The sequence below is a fragment of the Panthera pardus genome, unplaced genomic scaffold (assembly GCF_024362965.1).
Source record: "Panthera pardus isolate Hobbes unplaced genomic scaffold, ASM2436296v1 HiC_scaffold_6, whole genome shotgun sequence".
Taxonomy (NCBI): Eukaryota; Metazoa; Chordata; class Mammalia; order Carnivora; family Felidae; genus Panthera; species Panthera pardus.
In genome coordinates, this window is record NW_026526991.1 from 129,242,885 (window position 1) to 129,263,082 (window position 20,198).

A 20,198-nucleotide genomic window follows, 5' to 3' on the forward strand; every position below is an offset into this window, starting at 1 on the left:
TAATTTCAATTCCAAGCATTACCCCTAAAGAAACGATCCTGTTAAAGAAAAATGTGGTATATTTTTCTCTTTAACATTATTTAAAATAGTACAACATTTAGACACAGTGTGTATCCCCAATAAAAGGATATATGGATAAGTAAATTTAAAAAAACCTTATTAAGGGGCACCTGGGTGGCTCAGTCAGTTAGGTGTCTGACTTTGGCTCAGGTCAGGATCTTATAGTTCGTGATTCCAAGCCCTGCGTCGGGCTCTGTGCTGACAGCTCAGAGCCTGGACCCTGTTTCGGATTCTGTGTCTCCCTCTCCCTCTGCCCCTCCCCTGCTCATGCTCTGGCTCTGTCTCTCTCTCAAAAATAAAATAAACATTAAAAAAGAAACAAAGAATAAGTAGACTTGATAATGCTGTTTGGGGCACAGGCAGGGTACTGAGATAGGCATTAAGGGAGGTCACACACACGGTGGTAAGGAAACTCATCCGAGGAGGTGACACAGGAACCAGAAAGCTGCAGACAAGCTTGCCATGCAGAGTCATGGAACAGCACTCCAGAAAGATGGAACAGAAAATTGTTAAAGAGGTGGCTAGGAATATCTTGCGTTGCTTATATAATGGAGCCATGAAGAAGGCATATTTAAAATTTCTCCTCACAGCTAATATCTATTTTTCATTTGTCACAGAGTCTGGCTGTAACTGCCCTGGGTAGAATTCTATGATCTCATGACAGACACATGGAAATGTAGCCTGAACCATGTTATTGAAACTTTCAAGCTCACAAGCACTTGAGCCAGACACCATGCCAGAAAGGACAGCCCTTGAAAGTTGGCAGATACACATCAGTTTGCTTTAGTGTTCATTTGTCATCTGTTCTTTAAAGGTTTTCCAATAATATTTTTACCTAATATTAACTGCGAATTGATTCTGGGACATGAGTTGATTGACTGAGGTTGGCAAAATGTAGGGATAACAGTCAGCATTTACTGGCTTTAAGGCTGGCTAAATATATCTGGGCATATTCTCACCAATCTTTTCAGTACCCCTACTTGACAAAAGAAGGAAAATGTCTATATAGCCAGCGACTGGCAGAGCCAGGTTGGAAGGAAGGTCCCAGCAAATCCTACCCCAGCTCTTTCTCTGTCTCCAAGAAGAGACAGCACCATTACCACCTGTCTTGATTCAGTAGCAGAAAAGTCTGTTTCTGGGTTTGATAAAGTCTCCCAACCGAACAGACTTTAGGTTGAGTCAGGCCCTGGAGGTGGCTACGTGGACAAGTCTTCAGTTGCTGAGAAGTAAACAGGACCACACTCACAGCTCATAAATTCCCATCCTATTTCCCAGTAGGGCAGGTGGCAGGAGCTCTTTGGGGTTTTCAGCCGGGGATGATGCCAGGAAAACACACTAGCCATTGGGAGGAAAAGTAGAGCCTGGTCCTTAGTTGCCCTTCTCAGAGGGAAGAGCTTGGAGACTGAACCCCAAGTACTCAGAACGCAAGACCTTAAGAGACTCCAGTGAAATGAGCATCAGATCGGAGGAGAGTCAGGCTGAAGGTTTCCCTGGGGAGAGAGCGTGGGCAGAGCAGACTGGCTCTGGGGGTCCCCTCCTCAGTAGGCTGCTGGGGCCATGGTCTAGTTTCCTCACTTTGAGCATTGTCACGGGCACCGGCTGAGATCAGAGGGGACTGTCTTTATTTATTTAATTTTTAAAATTTATTTTGAGAGAGAGAGGGAGAACAAGCTGGGGAGGGGCAGAGAGAAGGAGAGACAGAACCCTAAGCAGGCTCCACACCATCAGCAGAGAGCCTGACATGGGGCTTGATCTCACAGAATGTGAGATCATGACCTGAGTGGAGATCAAGAGCCAGACGTTCAACTGACTGGGCCACCCAGGTGCCCCGAGAGGGGACTATCTTTAGATCACCCTGGATCGAGTTCAGAGGCCTACAGGGCAAGGTGGAAGCTTGAACTTGGTTAATAACCTACTGTTCCCTTGGGCAACAGCAATGACCTAAGGCATGGAGATTAAGTGGTTCAGTGCACCTCACTCTGTAGGGGTCAGCGCACTCAGGGCTGAGGCAGGAATGAGCTTGGCTCCTCACCCGCCATGGTAGCACACCTGTCATCTGCTGGGTTTGGGGAGGAGGTTGAATTATGAAGCCCTTTCATTTTTCCTCTCCCAGAGGCCGAGATGCCACAGAGCACATACACATCAGAAGCCAAGTGGTCAGATCTTTACAAAAACCTGAGATTCCAGTGACCTTCAAGGGCATCCATCCCTCCCAAGGGAATTCCGGCATCAGCAAGTCTCTAGTGGACCTGCTTCACCAGGGAGTCTTTTCTCCACTGCACCTTGGAAAGTGCTTGGCATTTGCTGAGAGCTGGTAGCAGCCTTACTCAGGGATCTGTGGTTTCACTTTCCTCTTCCCTTGGTAGGTCGAAGAGCATTGAGGGTTGGAATTTGTATTCCATGGTGTAGTGCTCTCCAGTCTTTATATCATAGGCAGTGGAGAATGATATTTGCAAAACTCTTTAGGGAGAGGCAGATTCACCCACAAGAAGCTTAGAACCTAGACTGACCTGTCACAGAATGGGACAAGTTTGGTATCCATCAGTGAGGTCCACTTGAATACAATTGAGTAATTTTATTCATTCATTCATTCATTCATTCATTCATTCATTCATGTGTATTTTTGAGAGAGAGCACACATGTGAGCAGAGGTGGGGCAGAGAGAGAGAGAGAGGGAGACACAGAATCTGAAGCAGGATCTAGGGTCTGAGCTGTCAGCACAGAGCCCGACCACGAACCATGAGATCATGACCTGAGCTGAAGTCCAGCACTTAACCAGGTGAGCCATCCAGGCGCCCCGAGTAATATTTTTATATAGAGAGAACAGTAGGGATTTAATAGGAAATTCATTCATTTCATGTATGAGTAGTAATTAAAAGATCCTCTTTAAAGTTAATTAATTTTAAAAGTAACTAAACTCCTATGCCATTTTCAACCACACCAAAGGATTTTCACAGTGGACATTGAACAGAAGTTCTCTGGGGAAAATGCTGCAGGCTGCAGTGGCCTGGCCGGCAGCTCTGAGCGCCTCCCTGGCCAAGAGGATCACAGTATCACATGCTTGTAGTCGTCCATTCTCGCTGCCTGTTGGCGGGCTCTGCTCTAGTCAACTGAGATTTGCGGTAAAACAGTTATAGATGTTTATTTAATGCGGGACCAGTGTGCAGGGAAGATATGTTAATGAGTATTACATCAAAGAGACATAATATGCGGCATATCTGAACTTTCTGTGGCCCAAAAAAATCCCTTTGTCCCCATGCAAGTGTCTCATGAGATGAGCAGCTCTTTGCGACGCTTTGTAGTGAATTCATCTCAAGATAGAACTTTACTTTTCTAGAACTGAACTTAACCAGTACACTTCCTTTTTCATGATGGCTGTCACTAATCCAAGGCAGCACAGACTTTCCTGGTTATAATCAGTTGAGGATTTAAGCCCTGGCTATCTGAGACCCTGGCCCCTCCGGTCGCCACCCAGCCATTGCTGCTCTCTGGAGCCAGCCTCTGCAATGGGATTCCATCTCCTGCATTTACCTGGGTGTCCCATAACCCAGCATCTCCACCTTAGTTTTCACTGTCTTTTCTCCTCTCCTCACTGTTCTGCAACTTTTGTGGGATTTGGTACGGGGATATAGGAAACAATCCAGCCAGTGGGTGGACGGGGAGAGTATCAGAAAAGGAAAATGCATGAATTTCAGCGAACCTCAAAGCCTGTTCCTGAGCTTCTCAGAACAGGCAGTCAAAACCGACCTTCTTCTTTTAAGAGTCAGGACTTCATAAGGATCACGGTGAACTCAGCACCCACTTTCAAGAGGTAGCTTCTGCTTCTCTGTCAGTTACTCACTTTTAAGTCATTGGACTTGCTTGGGTTTCCATCTGCATCCTTCCTTCCCACCCTTTATGAAGTGCTTGCTGTGTGGTGGGGTGCTCGTTGCAAAGATGAAAAGGTGGAACTATTGTACTCCAGGGGCTCACAGTCTTAGGAAAAAGCTGGACTTGCCAACAGGCCACAGTGTGATAAACTTGACCAGGGAATTGGAATGGTGACGTGGCTCTGCCTGGAGGAATCAGGGAAGGCTTCACTGAGGAGGTCACTGTTGAACTGACACTTGGAGAAGCAGAAGAATTTTATCAGTTGCATAAAAGTGTGAGGAGTGGGTCCGTGGAAATTTTCTAAACAGAAGGAGGTATATGTGCAAAGGCACAGTTATGGGAGAGAGCCCAGTGTGGCTAGGGAGCAGTACTCTGACCAGGAAAAGCTTAAGCTCAGGCGAAAACTAATAGTAAAAGTTCCATTTATTGTTTACTTTATGCTAGGTGCTATGTCAAGTGTGTGACATGTATTACATGATTTCATCTTCAAAGCAAGTCTGTGGTGGAGACATTAATATCCCCACCTTCCTACCCAGGATACTAGCTGCCTCCTGCTTGGTGGGAGGGGAGGGGAGGAGAGAGGCAGGTGGAGGGGCGGCCTCCAGGCCTGCTGCCCAGGGGAAGGAGCACTCCTGCCCCAGCTCCCTCCCCAGACCCTGCTTGCCTATCCTCACCCCGTCACCTTCTAGCCACAGCCTCTCTGGGGCATTTGCTTTCCCATCTATTGGGCTCCTGGCACAGGAGACTCCTCTTTTGACTTTGGGTGGAGCAAAGAACCAGATGCCAAGTCAAATACAGTCATAGGAATCTCAGGCTGTTTCTCCAGAGAGTCCTCAGAAGAACTGCCCTGTTGTCATTTCCGTGGCTTGGGAGTTTTTTCGGTAGCTCTGGGGATCATCCAGCCTGTTAGTGCTGAATCATTCAGGAAGCCATTCTGCATGCACCTTGGCATTCCTGCCCGCTTGCTCACACCTCTCTGTCTCTCGGGTTTAAAACGACAGTGGCACAAAGACAAGGGGCAAGGAGAACTTGGAGGCTTACCATCGACCCCCCAAAGAGGTCCTGACTCACACAGAGAAGGAAGGAATCCCTACCTCTGGCCTTGACTGGGTCAGAAAACGTGGTGCAACATAAACTTCCGGAACTGATGGACAAATTGCATGACCGTAGGTTCCCCTCATCGCCATACTGACAGTGAATGTACCTGAGCAGTGAACATTTGTAGGCTCTAGAGAGCTTCTCTCCCCGGTGTTGCCTGGGAAGCATTTGGGAAACAGTTGGCTAGTCATTTCGGAAAGAGCTGTTTTGTTAATTTCCGTCTGGAGGTTTGAAATTGGCAACACTCCAGTAGATGGAGTGAAAAGGAACCTTGATGGGGATAGTTGAGAGCCTGGGCTATGACCTGACAGCCCAGAGTAGTGATCACAAATCAGTGCTTTGAAAGTAGTGTGACAAGGCTGAGGTATGAGCAGTGCGGATCTGGGGGCACTCAGGTACCGGGTGTTTTTCCTGTCCCTTTGCTCCCCTTTCAATCTTCAGTTGTCGTCCATTTCCCCAGCCAACAACCCATCCAGTTGTCAGATGTTGCCTTTGCATCTCCATTTGCCTCAGGACACTCTCAAGAGTAAGGCTTGGGAATTTTTCCTGCAACGGGCCAGATAATAAATATTTTAGGCTTTTTGGACCCTACAGTCTGTGTCGCAACCACTCAGCTCTGCCACTGTGGCAACAGAAGTAGCCGCAGACAATATGTAAACAAATGAATGTGGCTCTGTTCCAATAAAACTTTATTCACAAAAGTAGGCAGTGAGCCCAATTTGGTCCACCAGCCATAGTTTGCTGACCCCCTGCTCTAGATTTTAATCCTCGCGTTTTTTTTCTTCCCTTTTTTTAATCGCAAGAAGAGGAACAAAGTGTTAAAAAGGCAAGCTGTCGGTCTGTGTTGTTTCTTTTGGACTTGCCTTTCCTCATTTTTAACATTTCAGAAAGTACACTTTGTCTTGTCTTTATAGGTGGTTATTTAAATTGAAAGCAGCTGTGGAAGGCAAGAATCCTCTCAGTGAGTATTTGGTATGTCTGCTGTCATTGAAATAGTAATTTTTAATATACTCTGGTTTAGCCAGGTACAGAGTTTATTGGTATATTGCAGAATAATTCAGGAAAACTTTAAACCATATAATGCCAGGCATGGTAGAATAAATGCTTCTTGCTGAAATGAGTGCACATACAGAAGCTGAGACTGTTTAGAAATAATTTTAGAAATTATTTAGACGTGAGTTGATGGTATATGGATCCTATATAGTGATTCTGTGTGGTAAGACTATTGATCCTTAATCTTTCGTATTCTTGTGAAACTTCCCCAAAGACCCGAGATTGCTAGGGAAAGCAGAGAACACATAGGATGGTTTTAGGCACAGGTGAGAAGCTCTCTGGTTTTTCCTGTCATTGGAGACATGACCACCCAGAAGACCACACACTATGATCACTCAACCTCACGGATGCAAAGGGGCCCATCTTGGCCTCCTTCCCTGCTGGCCTGTGGACCTAAGGATAGAGGAGGATTAACAATTAGTAATCAGTCTGACAGTTCATGATAGCGAGGCACAACCACCTGACTCACCCTCCCCAAACTCCCATTGAAATGCTCAATGGGAGTGCATACACGCATGTCCAGAAAGTAGTTATGATAAATGCCAAAGGGAAAAACAATTAGAACTGATGGCATGATCCTAATGGCTTGATCTAAGTCTAACGTGGCATGATCCCAACTTGTTTAAATATTTATACTTGTAGAAACGATCCTAGTTAGAACTATATTAAAATTTCAACAGTGTCTATCTCTATACAATAGAAAGACAGATGATTTTAATGGTCTCTTTTTGGTCTCATAATTTAAAAAAGTTTTTCTATAATAAACAAGTGTTGCTTTTATAGTTCAAAAAGGTGTTATTTAAAAAAGGTCCTAGCCCACTTTTTGTCTTGCTTAGAATAAAAGAGTAGGCTCCCCTACAACAATCTGCCCATCCACCCTGAAGCAGGCACCCCATTCATTGGTCATGTAGAACTTTCCAGAGAAGGACAACCCTGGACACAGGCTAAATGCTGGGGTGTTCAGACATCTGCTGGGCAAGGGCTTTTTCCTCCTCAGCCAATCAGCACCAATGATTAGGAGTCTGTTGTTTTGGGGTCACCTTATAGGATCATTTGTTTCTCTTTGGTTCTTCAAAGAAAATGTGGCAATACCTATTTCAGCTTGACTTGTTCCTTCCCCTCCTTAGCTTACTGAAAACTACCAGAAAGCTAAATGAGCAATGATGTGCCTTATCTTTATTTATCTCTCTATATATATCTAGATATCTAGATATATAGATAGATATCTAGGCATATAGATTGATATCTAGGTATATATAGATATATTTATATATACCTAGATATCAATCTATATATCTAGATATATAGTAGATATACATATCTATATGTGTATAGATATACATATCTATTATATATCTAGATATAGATATATATCTAGATATAGATATAGATATATATCTAGATATCTAGATATACATAGATATGTATATTTTTTAATTTTTTTAACATTTATTTTTGAGACAGAGAGAGACAGAGCATGAACGGGGGAGGGGCAGAGAGAGAGGGAGACACAGAATCTGAAACAGGCTCCAGGCTCTGAGCGGTCAGCACAGAGCCTGACGCGGGGCTCAAACTCACAGACCGTGAAATCATGACCTGAGCCGAAGTCGGATGCTCAACCGACTGAGCCACCCAGGCGCCCCTATATAGCAGATTTCTAAAGAGATTAATTTCATTTGGAAAGCATTCCAGAGAAAGGACAGTTTTTTAAAAGAACACGTATATTTGAAAGCATAGCTCTTGTGTAGAAATTCTTGCTTCCTTAATAGGTGATGGGCAGGATTCACGCAGCTTCCTTGGGATACTGTTGATAAGGGCTTCCTTATTTTATAGGGTTAGCCTCTGTTTGTAGGGTTGAGAGTCTCTCTACTTGCAGGCATAGCCCACTTGACACAGAAAGACTTTCTGCCTGGGAAGGGGTCCTGGGTCACAACTTGGATTGGTGATGTTGGCCAAGTTCCTTCTGTGTCTTTCTCCAACTCAGATCCTATCCAGATCAGGGAGAGGTTGGGGGGATCAAGAATGACATATTCACTAAGGAACTGCCATCACCCTGTCCATCCCATCTTAACTACCCCTGTCCCTCACTCTGCCAACACAGACACACTTCCGGGTGACTCTTCTACCTCGGTTTCTTTAGGCCATCGTCCAAGTGGTCTTCCTCTTGCTCTGCCTCCCTGGAGTAGGTAGCACCTGGCTCCTTGGAGAATGTTGATGCCTTAGAAGTGATCACTAAAGTCCCATCAAGAGTACGGATCTTATTGTATCCTAGTATGTTTGCTTTTATTTATTTTAAAATGCAGCTTTTGAAGAATGTCATAAAATAGAACTTAACTTTCTCTTTGATGTTATGTTCCAACACAATATTGGATTCTGTCCTTCCAAAATTTGAACAAACATGTTAAAACCCCAGTACTTCTGGTTTAATAGAATTTGCTTGGACTCTTTGATCCTATTCTTGGTTGCAGAATCTGCTATGCCTTCTAGAAAGAGCATGACCTAATGAGAGAGTGGATATAAAGTGCTTAGGCTAGCATAAGGAAACCCACAGGAAACCCTCAGTAGGTTATACAGATAATATCTTGTCATATGCAACATAAATAAGGAGGTCTCAGGTGTCACCTATGCCCACTTTCTTTTCTATTTGAGGGGCTCATTTTGGCCAGAAGAGGGCACTGTTGCATGTGTGGTCTCCGGGCTGTTGAAGTGGCACCCAGGGGGCCAAAGCTCTTGACTAAATGACAGGTATTTTTGGAATGCCTAACTTGATTCAGATCTTTCAGTATATGGCTAAAATGGCCAGTGCAAGAAGGCTACACATGCAAAGGTGGATTAGGCCTTCAGGCATCTGTGATACAAGCTGGGCAGTGAGCGTGCTGCCAGGGCTGTGTGGTACTTGCTATGTGCCGTGTGAGTACCTCTAGAGCGCTATGCAGACGTTACGTACAATTGGAGGCCTGCGGAAGGGAACATGGAGGCAGACCTGCAGAACATTATAGGGTCGAGACCAGCCCTCCATGAGGAAGAAAGAACATGGCAGAGGCTCAGAGATGAGGAAACAAACCAACAAGACAGCCAGGAGCCAGGTTGCTTTGGGCATAAAGTGTCTGAACAGAAGGATGAAAAAGATTGGAGATGTAAGCTGGGTCCAATCACAGAGGTCAAGGATTTTAAGAGATGGAACTCTGTCTTAATAACGGCTAACATCTAGTGAATGAGGGGGTCTTAGTCTATTGAGAAAGCCATGACAAAATCCCACAGACTGGGCGGCATATAAACAACAGCAGGGTATCTCCCTCAGTTCTGGAGGCTGAAGTCGGAGATCAGGGTGCCAGCACAGCCGGGTGAGGAGCCTCTTTGGAGTCACACGCTCGTCATATCCTCAGGCAGAAGGGGTGAGGGAGCTCTCAGGCCACTTTTATAACCACCTCAATCCCATTCATGAGGGCCCTGCCCCCAAAGACCCCACCTGCTAGTGCTACCACATTGGGCATTAGGATTTCAGTATGAATTTTGGAGAGGATACAAACACTGAAACGGTAGCATGGGTATGGTTCTAAGCACTTTCAAGGATTTAAGGAGTTTTACTTGTAAACAACCCTCCGCAGTGGGTACCGCGACCATCCCACTGCACACATGAGGATGCTAAGCATTGCAGGCTGGGCTCTGTGGCAAGCAGACTCTGAGCTGAGAGTAGTAGGCGGGAAGGTGTTTTTAGAGAAGACTTTTGTTGTTGTTATTTTTTTTAATGTTTATTTATTATTTTTGAGAGAGAGAGAGAGAGACAGAGTACAAGTGGGGGAGAGGCAGACAGAGAGGGAGACACAGAACTTGAAGCAGGCTCCAGGCTCTGAGCTGTCAGTGCAGAGCCTGATGCAGGGCTTGAACCCACAAAGTGCAAGATCATGACGTGAGCCGAAGTCGGACGCTTAACCGACTGGGTCCTTCAGACCCGGGGAAGCCAGCTGGGTTCCCTCAGACATTTTCCAAGTTGGGATGCGGGTCCTGGCCTTCATACCCTGTGTCAACCAGTCATTGGATGTGGGTGCCCAGGAAGGAGGTGTGACCTCAGCTGTGGTAGCTTTCAAGGTAGGGGCAATTTCTGGAGAGCCTCAGTGGAAGGCTGTGAACCAGCAGCCCTCCGGGAAGCAGGAGGAATTGCTCCCTCAGTCCCACAGTGGGGTTGGCTGATGTAGCACAGATCCCACCACCCTGAGTGTAAGAAACTTGCCCAAAGTCTTACCAGTCATCAGCGGAAGAGGCAAAACTTGAGCAGCCTGGCCTCAGAGGCTGGCTGTTTCACCATCAAGGTGTATACGTGGGGATTGATGGATGTTTCTAAACAGAGGTAAATTGCAGCTCAAGCCTTACTTTGGTTGCATAACTCTTTTTTCTTTTTAAGTTTATTTATTTATTTTTGAGAGGGACAGAGAGGGACAGAGAGAGGGAGAGAGAGCATCCCAAGCAGGCTCTGCGCTGTCAGCACAGAGCCTGACGCGGGGCTCCAACTCATGAGTTGTGAGATCATGACCTGAGCCGAAACCAAGAGTCTGATGCTTAACTGACTGAGCCACCCAGGCTCCCCTGGTGGCATAACTCTTGATAGTGACATGTAAATGGGTGGGAGAACGATTTGGGAGGTGAGGTATTTTTTACAATGAAGGTAATGCTAAAAAATTTACAAAATTCTGAGAGTACGAAAGGATGTCCGGTGAAAATCTCCTCCGCACCCCTGTCCTCTTGGACACAGCCATCCTGAACAGTTTCTTGCGTATTCTTCCAGACACAGTATATGTGTACTTGAGTATAGATAGATGGGGATGCCATATTTTCATACTCTTGTATCACAAGATCCACACTGTTCTGCACCTTGATTTTATAGTAAGGACATAACTTTGATATTGTTATAGTGCCCATCATGGCAGCTGCCTTTTTCTTTTAGATGGCAGATGTTTCCATCATATGGATTTACTATAATTTATTGAACCGACCTCTCTTGATGGACATTTTTAGATTGTTTTCAATCTTCTTGTTTCCCGCAGCTTTACTGAGATATCATTGACATCAAGCATTATGTAAGTTTAAGATGTGCCACGTGTTGGTTGGACACATTTACGTATTGTAAAATGATGACCACTTGAGCTTTAGATAACACTTCTGTCATGCCACATAATTACCCCTTCTCTTTTGTGGTAAAATCATTTAAGATCTACCCTCTTAGAAACTTTCAAGTTTATAGCACAGTATTGTTAACTAAAATTACCATCTTTACCTTAGATTCCTATAACTTATCATCTGGTAACTGGAAGTTTATAAGTTTTGACAACATCCCCATTTTTCCAACCTCCCAGCCCCTGGTAACTACTATTCTAGTCTGTTTCTGTTTAGCTTTTTTAGATTCCACATATAAATTATATCATACAGTACTTGTCTTTCTCTGACTTATTTCACTTAGGATAATGCCTTCAAGGTCCATTCATATTGTCACAAATTGCTGGCTTTCCTTCTTTCTCACAGCTGGAATAATAACCCATTATATATATATACAATATGTGTATATATTTTTTATATATGCATAATGTATATATGCCACATCTTCTTTATTCATCCTTTGATGGACACTTAGGTTGATTTCATAATTTGGCTATTTTGACTAATGATGCAGTGAATGTGTGAGTGCAAATATCTCTTCAAGATTCTGTTTTTATTTCTTATGTATGTATATGCCCAGAAGGGGAATTTTTAATTTTTTAAGTAACCTCTATACAGTTTTCCATGGTGGCTGTACCAATTTGTATTCCCACCAAAAGTATACAAGGGTTCCCTTTTCTCTGCATCCTCACCAACACTTGTTATCTCTTTTTGATCATAACCATTTTAACAGGTGTGAGGGGATATCTCAATGTGATACTGAATTGCATTTCCCTGATGATCAGTGATGTCAAGCACCTTTTTGTGTACCTGTTGGCTGACTATATACCTTTGGAAAAATGTTCAGATCTTCTGTCCATTTAAAAATCAGATTGTTTGTGTTTTTGCTATTGAGTTGTAGGATTCTTTATATATTTTGGTTATTAACCTGTTATTGGATATACAATTTGGAAATATTTTCTCCTAGAGGTTGACTTTGCTTTTTTTTTTTAATTTCTTTAAATTAAAAAAATTTTTAATGTTTATTTTTGAGAGAGAGAGAGAGAGAGAGAGAGAGAGAGAGAGAGAGAGGCAGAGCATGAGTGGGAGAGGGGCTGAGAGAGAAGGAGACACCAAATCCAAAGCAGGCTCCAGGCTCTGGGCTGTCAGGGCAAAGCTTGATGCGGGGCTCAAACTCAAGAACTGTGAGATCATGACCTGAGCTGAAGTTGGATGCTTAACTGACGGAGCCACCCAGGTGCCCCTTTTTTAATTTTTAAAAGTTTCAATTGAAGTATGGTAGACATGTAATATTTCACATGTACAACATAGTGATTGAACAATTATATATATTATGAAATGCTCACCGTGATAGGTGTATTACAATATTATTGACTATATTTCCTATGCTGTACTTTTCACCCCTGTGACTTATTTATTTTATAATTGGAAGTTTGTACCTCTTAATCCTTTTCATCTGTTTTGCCTGCCTCCCCCCACTCCCTCCCCTTTGGCAACCACTGGTTCTCTGTATTTATTCAAATCCTCTACCCATTTTTAAATTGGATTATTCCCCTTTTTGGTGTTGAGTTGTAATTTCCTTATACATTTTGGATATTAACCCCTTGTCCGATATATCATTTGCAAATATTTTCATCCATTTGGTGCCTTTTTATCTTATTCATGATTTCCTTCACTGTGCAAAAGCTTTTTAGTTTGTTAAAGTCTTAATTGTTTATTTCTGCTTTTGTTTCCCTTGCCTGAGGAGACAGATTGAGGAAAATATTGCTAAGGTTGATGTCTAAAAAGACTACTGCCTATGCATTTTTTTAAACGAGTTTTAAAGTTTCAGGTCTCATATTTTTAGGTCTTTAATTCTTTTAGAGTTTTTTTTTTTTTTAATTTTTTTTAATGTTTATTTTTGAGAGAGACAGAGACAGAATGTGAGTGGGTTAGGGGCAGAGAGAGAGGGAGACACAGAAATCGAAGCAGCCTCCAGGCTCTGAGCTGTCAGCACAGAGCCCAATGAGGGGCTCGAACTCACGAGCTGTGAGATCATGACCTGAGCTGAAGTCGGACGCTCAACTGGCTGAGCCACCCAAATGCCCCTTTTTAGAGTTTTTCTTATGCACATAGCTGTCCAGTTTTCCCAGCACCATCAATAAAGAGACTTTTTCTCTCCCTTGTATATTATTATCTCTTTTGTTAAATATTAATTGACTATATATGTGTGGGTGTATTTCTGGGCTTTCAGTTCTGTTCTATTGATCTGTGTGTCTTTTTGTGCCAGTGCCATACTGTTTTGATTATTAGAGCTTTGTAGTATATCTGGAAATTTGGTATTGTGAAACCTCCTGGTTTGTTCTCAAGATTGCTTTGCCTATTTGGGGTCTTCTGTGGTTCCATATGAATTTTAGTATTTTTTTGTTCTAGTTCTGTGAGAAACAGTATTTATATTTTGATAGGTATTGCACTGAACTTGTAAACTGCTTTGGGTAGTATGGGCCTTTTCACAACATTATTCCAGTCCATGAGTATGGCATATCTATTTATTTGTGTCACTTATTTCTTTTATCACTGTCATAGTTTTCAGAATGAAGGTCCTTCACCTAATTGGTTAAATTTATTTCTAAGTATTTTATTTTCTTTGATGCAGTTGTAAATGGGATTGTTTTCTTTATTTCCCTTTCTGCTATTTCATTATTAGTGTACCAGAACACCACAAATTTCTATGTTTTGATTTTGTATCCTGCAACTTTACTGATTTATAAGATACAGGTTTTAGGGGAATTTTAAGATTCTCTCTATATAGTATCATGTCATCTGCAAATAGTGATAATTTACTTCTTCTTTACTAATTGGATACCTTTTGTTTTTCTTTTCTGACTGCTGTGGTTAGGATTTCCAGTACTATGTTGAATTAAAGTTCCACTGGTGTGTTGAGAGTGGACATCCTTGTCTTGTTCTTGATCTTAGGGTGAAAACTTTCAGCTTTCACCATTGAGTTTGATGTTAGTTATGTGTGTGTCATGTATAGCCTTTACTGTATCGAGGTGTATTTTTTCTATACCTATTTTCTTGAGAGTTTTTATTATGAAGAGCTGTGAATTTTGTCAAACATTTTTTCTGCATGTATTGAAATGATCATGTGGCTTTTTATCCTGCATTTTGTTAATGCGATCTATCACATTGGTGGATTTGGATTTATTGAACCATCTTTACATCCCTGAAATAAATATCACTTGATTATAGTGAATGATCATTTTAATGTATTGTTGAATGTGGTTTGCTGATATTTCATTGAGGATTTTTACATCTACGTTCATCAGGGATATTGGTGTGTAATTTTTTTTTTTTTGTAGTGTCTTTGTTTTGTTTGGGTATCAGGCTAACGCTGGCCTCACGGAATGTATTTGGAAGCTTTTTTGTCTCTTCTACTTTCTGAAACAGTTTGCAAGGGATAGGTATTAACTATCTTTTAAATGTTGCTAGAATTCACATGTGAAGCCAGCTGGCCTGGAATTTGTTGGGAATTTTTTGATTACCCATTGAATTTTGTTACTATGAATTAGTCTGTTCAGATTTTCTATGTTTCTTGGAATTTTATCCATTTTTTCTAAGTTGTCCAATTTGTTTGCATACAATTTTTATACTTTCTTTTTCATTTCTGATTTTGAGTCCACTCTTTTTTTTCTTGATTAGTCTGGCTAAAGGTTTATCAAGTTTGTCTTTGCACAGAACCAGCTCTTAGTCGCACTGGTATTTTCTATTTTATTTCTAGTCTCTTTCATTTACTTCTAATCTAATCTTTATTATTTTCTTCCTTCCACTAACTTTGGCTCTGTTAATTTTTTCCTCATATATGTGTAAGGTTAGATTTTTTTGAGATTTTTCTTGCTTTTTGAGATAGGTTTGTATCATTATAAACTTCCTTCCTAGAACCGCTTTTGCTATATCCCAAAGATTTTGGGCCATTGGTTTTCACTTTGTTTCAAGGTGTGTCTTGATTTCATCTTTAGTTTTTTTATTGACTCACTGATTGTTTAGTAACATGTTGTTTAGCCTCCATGTGTGCATGTTTTTTTCCAGTTTTTTTCATGCATAAATGATTTCGAGTTTCGTCCTGTTGTGGTCAGAAAAGATGTTTGATACAATTTCTGTCTTCTTAAATTTATTGAGACTTGTTTTGTGGCCCTAACATGTGATCTATCCTGGAGAATCTTCCATGTGCATTTGAAATAATGTGTTTCAGGCATTTGGAGGTGGAACATTCTGGATAGATCTGTTAAATCTGAATGTGTCATTTAAAGCCACTGATTTCTTACTGATATTCTGTCTGGATGATCTATCCATTGATGTAAGTGGGGTGTTCAAGTGTTCTATTACTGTATTACTGTCAATTTCTCCCTTCATGTTTATTATTATTTGCTTTATATATTTAGGTGCTCCTATGTTGGGCCCTTAGATATTTATATCTAAGGGATATATCCTCTTGTTAGACAGATTTCTTTATCATTATGTAATGACCTTTTCTGTCTTTTGTTAGCTTTGGTTTTAAAATCTCCCCCCTCCCCCGATATAAATATTGCTATCCCTGTCTCTCTTTTTTTGTTTCCATTTACATGAAGTATTTTTTTTTCATCCTTTTGCTTTCAATCTGTATGTGTCTTTAGGTGTGAAGTTAGTTTCAGGTAGGCAGCATATAGATTTTTTGTTTTTCTTGTTTTTTTTTTTTATCCATTTGGTCACATATGTCTTGATTGGAGCATTTAGTCCATTTACATTTAAAATAATAATAATAATTCTTTTTAATGTTTATTTTTGAGAGACAGTGGAGCAGGCAAGGGGCAGAGAGAGAAGGAGACACAGAATCCAGAGTAGGCTCCTGGCTCTGAGCTGACAGCACAGAGCCCGATGTGGTGCTCAAACTCAAGAACCCTCAAATCATGACCTGAGCTGAAGTCAGATGGCTTAACCAACTGAACCACCCAGGGGTCCCAACATTTAAAGTAATTATTGATAGGTATATACTTGTCATTTTGTTTGTTGTTTTCTGGTTGTTTATGGTTGTTTCTCTCTCTTCTCTCTTGCCTTGTGGTTTGATGGTTTTCTTTGGAGTTATGCTTGGATTCCTTTCTCTTTATTATTATTTTTGTGTGTGTCTACTACAGGTTTTTGTTTGTGGTTACCATGGAGTTCATATATAAAATCTTATGTGGATAGCAAACTTAAGTTGCTGGTCACTAAAGTTTGAACCCATTCTAAAAGCACTCAATTTTTACTGCCCCCTTCATATTTTATGTATACATCACACTTGACATTTTTTTACTTTGTGTATCCTTTGACTAATTATTATAGATTTCATTTCATCAATAGGTTTGTGTGATAACCTCCATACTGCCTTTATAAGTGATTAATCTATTATTTTTACTATGTGTTTTCTTTTACCTGTGTAATTTTTTCATTTCATACCTTTTTTTCTAGTTATGGTGCTTTTCCCTCCAACTTAAATAAACTTGTCAAGTAGAGTATTCTTTACTGTAGGTTTTTGGCTTTTATTGAATATACTGTGCCACTCCTTTCTGGCCTGTAAAGTTTCTGCTGATAAATCACACGGTAACTTCAAGGAGTTTCCCTTGTTTGTTGCTATTTTTTTTCTTCTTGCATTTAAGTTTCTCTCTTTATATTTAATCCTTGTCCTTTTAATTATTATTTGTCTTGGTGTGGACCTCACTGAGTTGATCTTGTTAGGGGTAGTCTGTGTTTCCTGGACCTGGATGTCTGTTTCCTACCCCAGATTAGGAAACTTTGTAGCTATTATTTATTCAAATAGGTTTTCTGCTACTTTGTCTAACTCTTCTCATGGGAGAAGAATTCCCTAGAATGGGAATGTTATTATGCTTGCTGATGTCACAAGAGGTCTCTTTAATGTATCCTCATTTTTAATAGTTTTTTAACCTTTTATTTTAATTCCAGTTAACATACAGTGTAATGTTAGTTTCTGGTATACAATATGGCGATTCAGCTTCTGGTGCTTATTACAAGAAGTGCACTCCTTGATGCACATCATGTGTTTAACACATTCCCCACCCATCCCCACCATCCCCACCATCCCTCTGGTAATCATCAGTTTGTTCTCAGTAGTTAAGAGTCTGTTTCTTAGTTTGACTCTTTTTCTTCCTTTTGCTTGTTTCTTTTCTTAAATTCCACATGAGTAAAATCATATGGTATTTGTCTTTTTCTGACTGACTTATTAGCATAAGTATTATTAGCATAATACTCTCTTGCTCCATCCATGTTGTTACAAATGGCAATATTTCATTCCTTTTTATGGCTCAGTAATATTCAATTGTATATGTATATATATCACATCTACTTTATTCATTAATTAATCGATGGACACATGGGCTGCTTCTGAATCTTGGCTATTGTAAATAATACTGCTGTAAACACAGAGGTGCACTATCCCTTTGAATTAGTGTTCTTATATTCTTTTTTTAAATGTTTTTGAGAGAGGGAGAGCACAAGTGGAGGGGTAGAGAGGAAGGTGGACAGAAGGTCTGAAGCAGGCTCTGCACTGACAGCAGTGAGCCCAATGCAGGGCTCAAACTCATAAACTGTGAGATCATGACCTGAGCTGAAGTTGGATGCTCAACTGACTGAGCCCCCCAGGTGCCCCAGGATTCTTGTATTCTTTGGGTAAATACCCAGGAGTGTGATTATTGGATCATAAGGTAGTTCTATTTTTAACAGTTTGAGGAACTTCCATACTGTTTTCCACAGTGGTTGCACCAGTCTGCATTCTCACCGACAGTGCAGGAGGGTACCTTTTCCCACATTCTCACCAACACCTGTTGTTTCTTGTGTTAATTTTAGCCATTCTGACAGTTGTGAGGTGATATCTCATTGTAGTTTTGATTTGCATTTCCCTAATAAGTGATGATGAACATTTTTTCATGTATCTGTTGGCCATCTGGATGTCTTCTTTGGAGAAATGTCTGTTCATGTCTCTTGCCCATTTTTAATTGGATTTTTTTTTGAGGTGTTAAATTGTATCGGTTCTTTATATTTCTTGGATATTAACCCTTTATTGGATATGTCATTTGCAAATATCCTCTCCAATTCTACAGGTTGCCTTTTGATATTGTTGTTTCCTTTGCTGCTTAGAAGCTTCTTATTTTGATGTAGTCCCAATAGTTTTTTTTTTTTTTTGCTTTTGTTTCCCTTGCCTCAGGAGACCTATCTAGAAAAAAATTGCAATGGCCAATATCAGAGAAGTTATTGCCTGCGCTCTTTTCTAAGATTTTTATGGTTTCAGGTCTCACATTTAGGTCTTTTGTCCATTTTGAATTTATTTTTGAGTATGGTATAAGAAAGGGGTCCAGTCTCATTCTTTTGCATGTTGTTGTCTAGTTTTCCTGACACCATTTTTGAAGAGGTTTTTTTCTCCTTTGGATATTCTTTCCTACTTTGTCAAAGATTAATTGATCATGTAATTGTGGGTTTATTTTTGGCTTTCTACTGTGTTCCCTTGATCTATGTGTCTATTTTTGTGCCATACCACACTGTTTTTATATACTACAGCTTTGTACTGGAACCGGAAGTCTGGAATTGTCGTGTCTCTAGCTTTGCTTTTATTTTTCAAGGTTGCTGTGGCTGTTCAGGGTCTTTTGTGGTTCCACACACATTTTAGAATTGTTTGTTCTAGATCTGTTAAAAATGCTGGTGGTATTTTGATATGATTGCATTAAATGTGTAGATTGCTTTGGGTAGTATAGACATCTTACCAATATTTGTTCTTCCAATCCATGAGCATGGAATATCTTTCCATTTCTTTGTGTCTTCAATTTCTTTCATCAGTATTTTATATTTTTCAGAGTACAGGTCTGTCACCTCTTTGGTTAGGTTTATTCCTAGGTATCTTATTGGTTTTGGTGTAGTTGTAATTGACATTGATTCCTTAATTGCTCTTTCTGCTGTTTCATTATTGATGTATAGAAATGCAACAGATTTCTGTACATTCATTTTGTATTCTGCAACTTCACTGAATTCATTTATCAGTTCTAGTAGTTTTTTGGTGAAGTCTTTGGGTTTTCTATATGTAGCATCACGTCATCTGCAAATAATGAAAGTTTGACTTCTTCCTTGCTCATTTGGATAACTTTTGTTTCTTTATGTTGTTTGATTGCTGTAGCTGGGACTTCTAGTACTATGGAAAAAAGTGATGAGAATCAACATCCTTGTCTTGTTCCTGACCTTAGGGGAAGAGCTCTCACTTCTTCCCCATTTAGGATGGTATTAGTTGTGGAATTTTGCTATATGGCCATTATTATGTTGAGGTATGTTCTCTCTAAACCTATTTTGTTGAGGGTTTTATCATGAATAGATGTACTTTGTCAAGTACTTTTTCTGCATCTATTGAAATGATTTTATCCTTTTTCTTATTGATGTAATTTGTCATGTTGATTGATTTGTGAATATTGAACCAACCTTGCAACCCAGGAATGAATCCCACTTGATCATGGTGAATGATTTTATTAATGTATTGTATTCAGTTTGCTAGTATTTTGTTGAAGATTTTTGGATCTTTGTTCAACAGAAATGTTGGCCTGTAGTTCTCTTTTTTGGTGGGGTCTCTATTTGGTTTTGATATCGGGGTAATGCTGGCCTCGTAGAAGGAATTTGGAAGTTTTACTTCCATTTCTATTTTTTAGAATAGTTTGAGAAGACTAGATATTAACTCTTCTTTAAATGTTTGGTGGAATTTGCTTGTGAAGACATCTGGCTCTAGACTTTCGTTGGACATTTTTTGATTAATGATTGAATTTCTTTGCTGGTTATCAGTCTGTTCAAACTTTCTATTTCTTCCTGTTTTAGTTTTGGATAGATTATATGTTTCTAGGAATTTATCCATTTCTTCTAGGTTGTCCAATTTGTTGGCATATGGTTTTTCATAATATTCTCTTATAACTGTTTGTATTTCTATG

At 40.5% G+C, this 20,198-nt stretch overlaps 1 protein-coding gene across 1 annotated transcript in view; it reads left to right on the forward strand.

Annotated features, from left to right (window-relative positions):
- The window catches only part of CCDC3 (coiled-coil domain containing 3), a 117,080-nt gene that overhangs the window by 79,111 nt on the left and 17,771 nt on the right, over positions 1-20,198 (forward strand). The window lies entirely within an intron of this gene.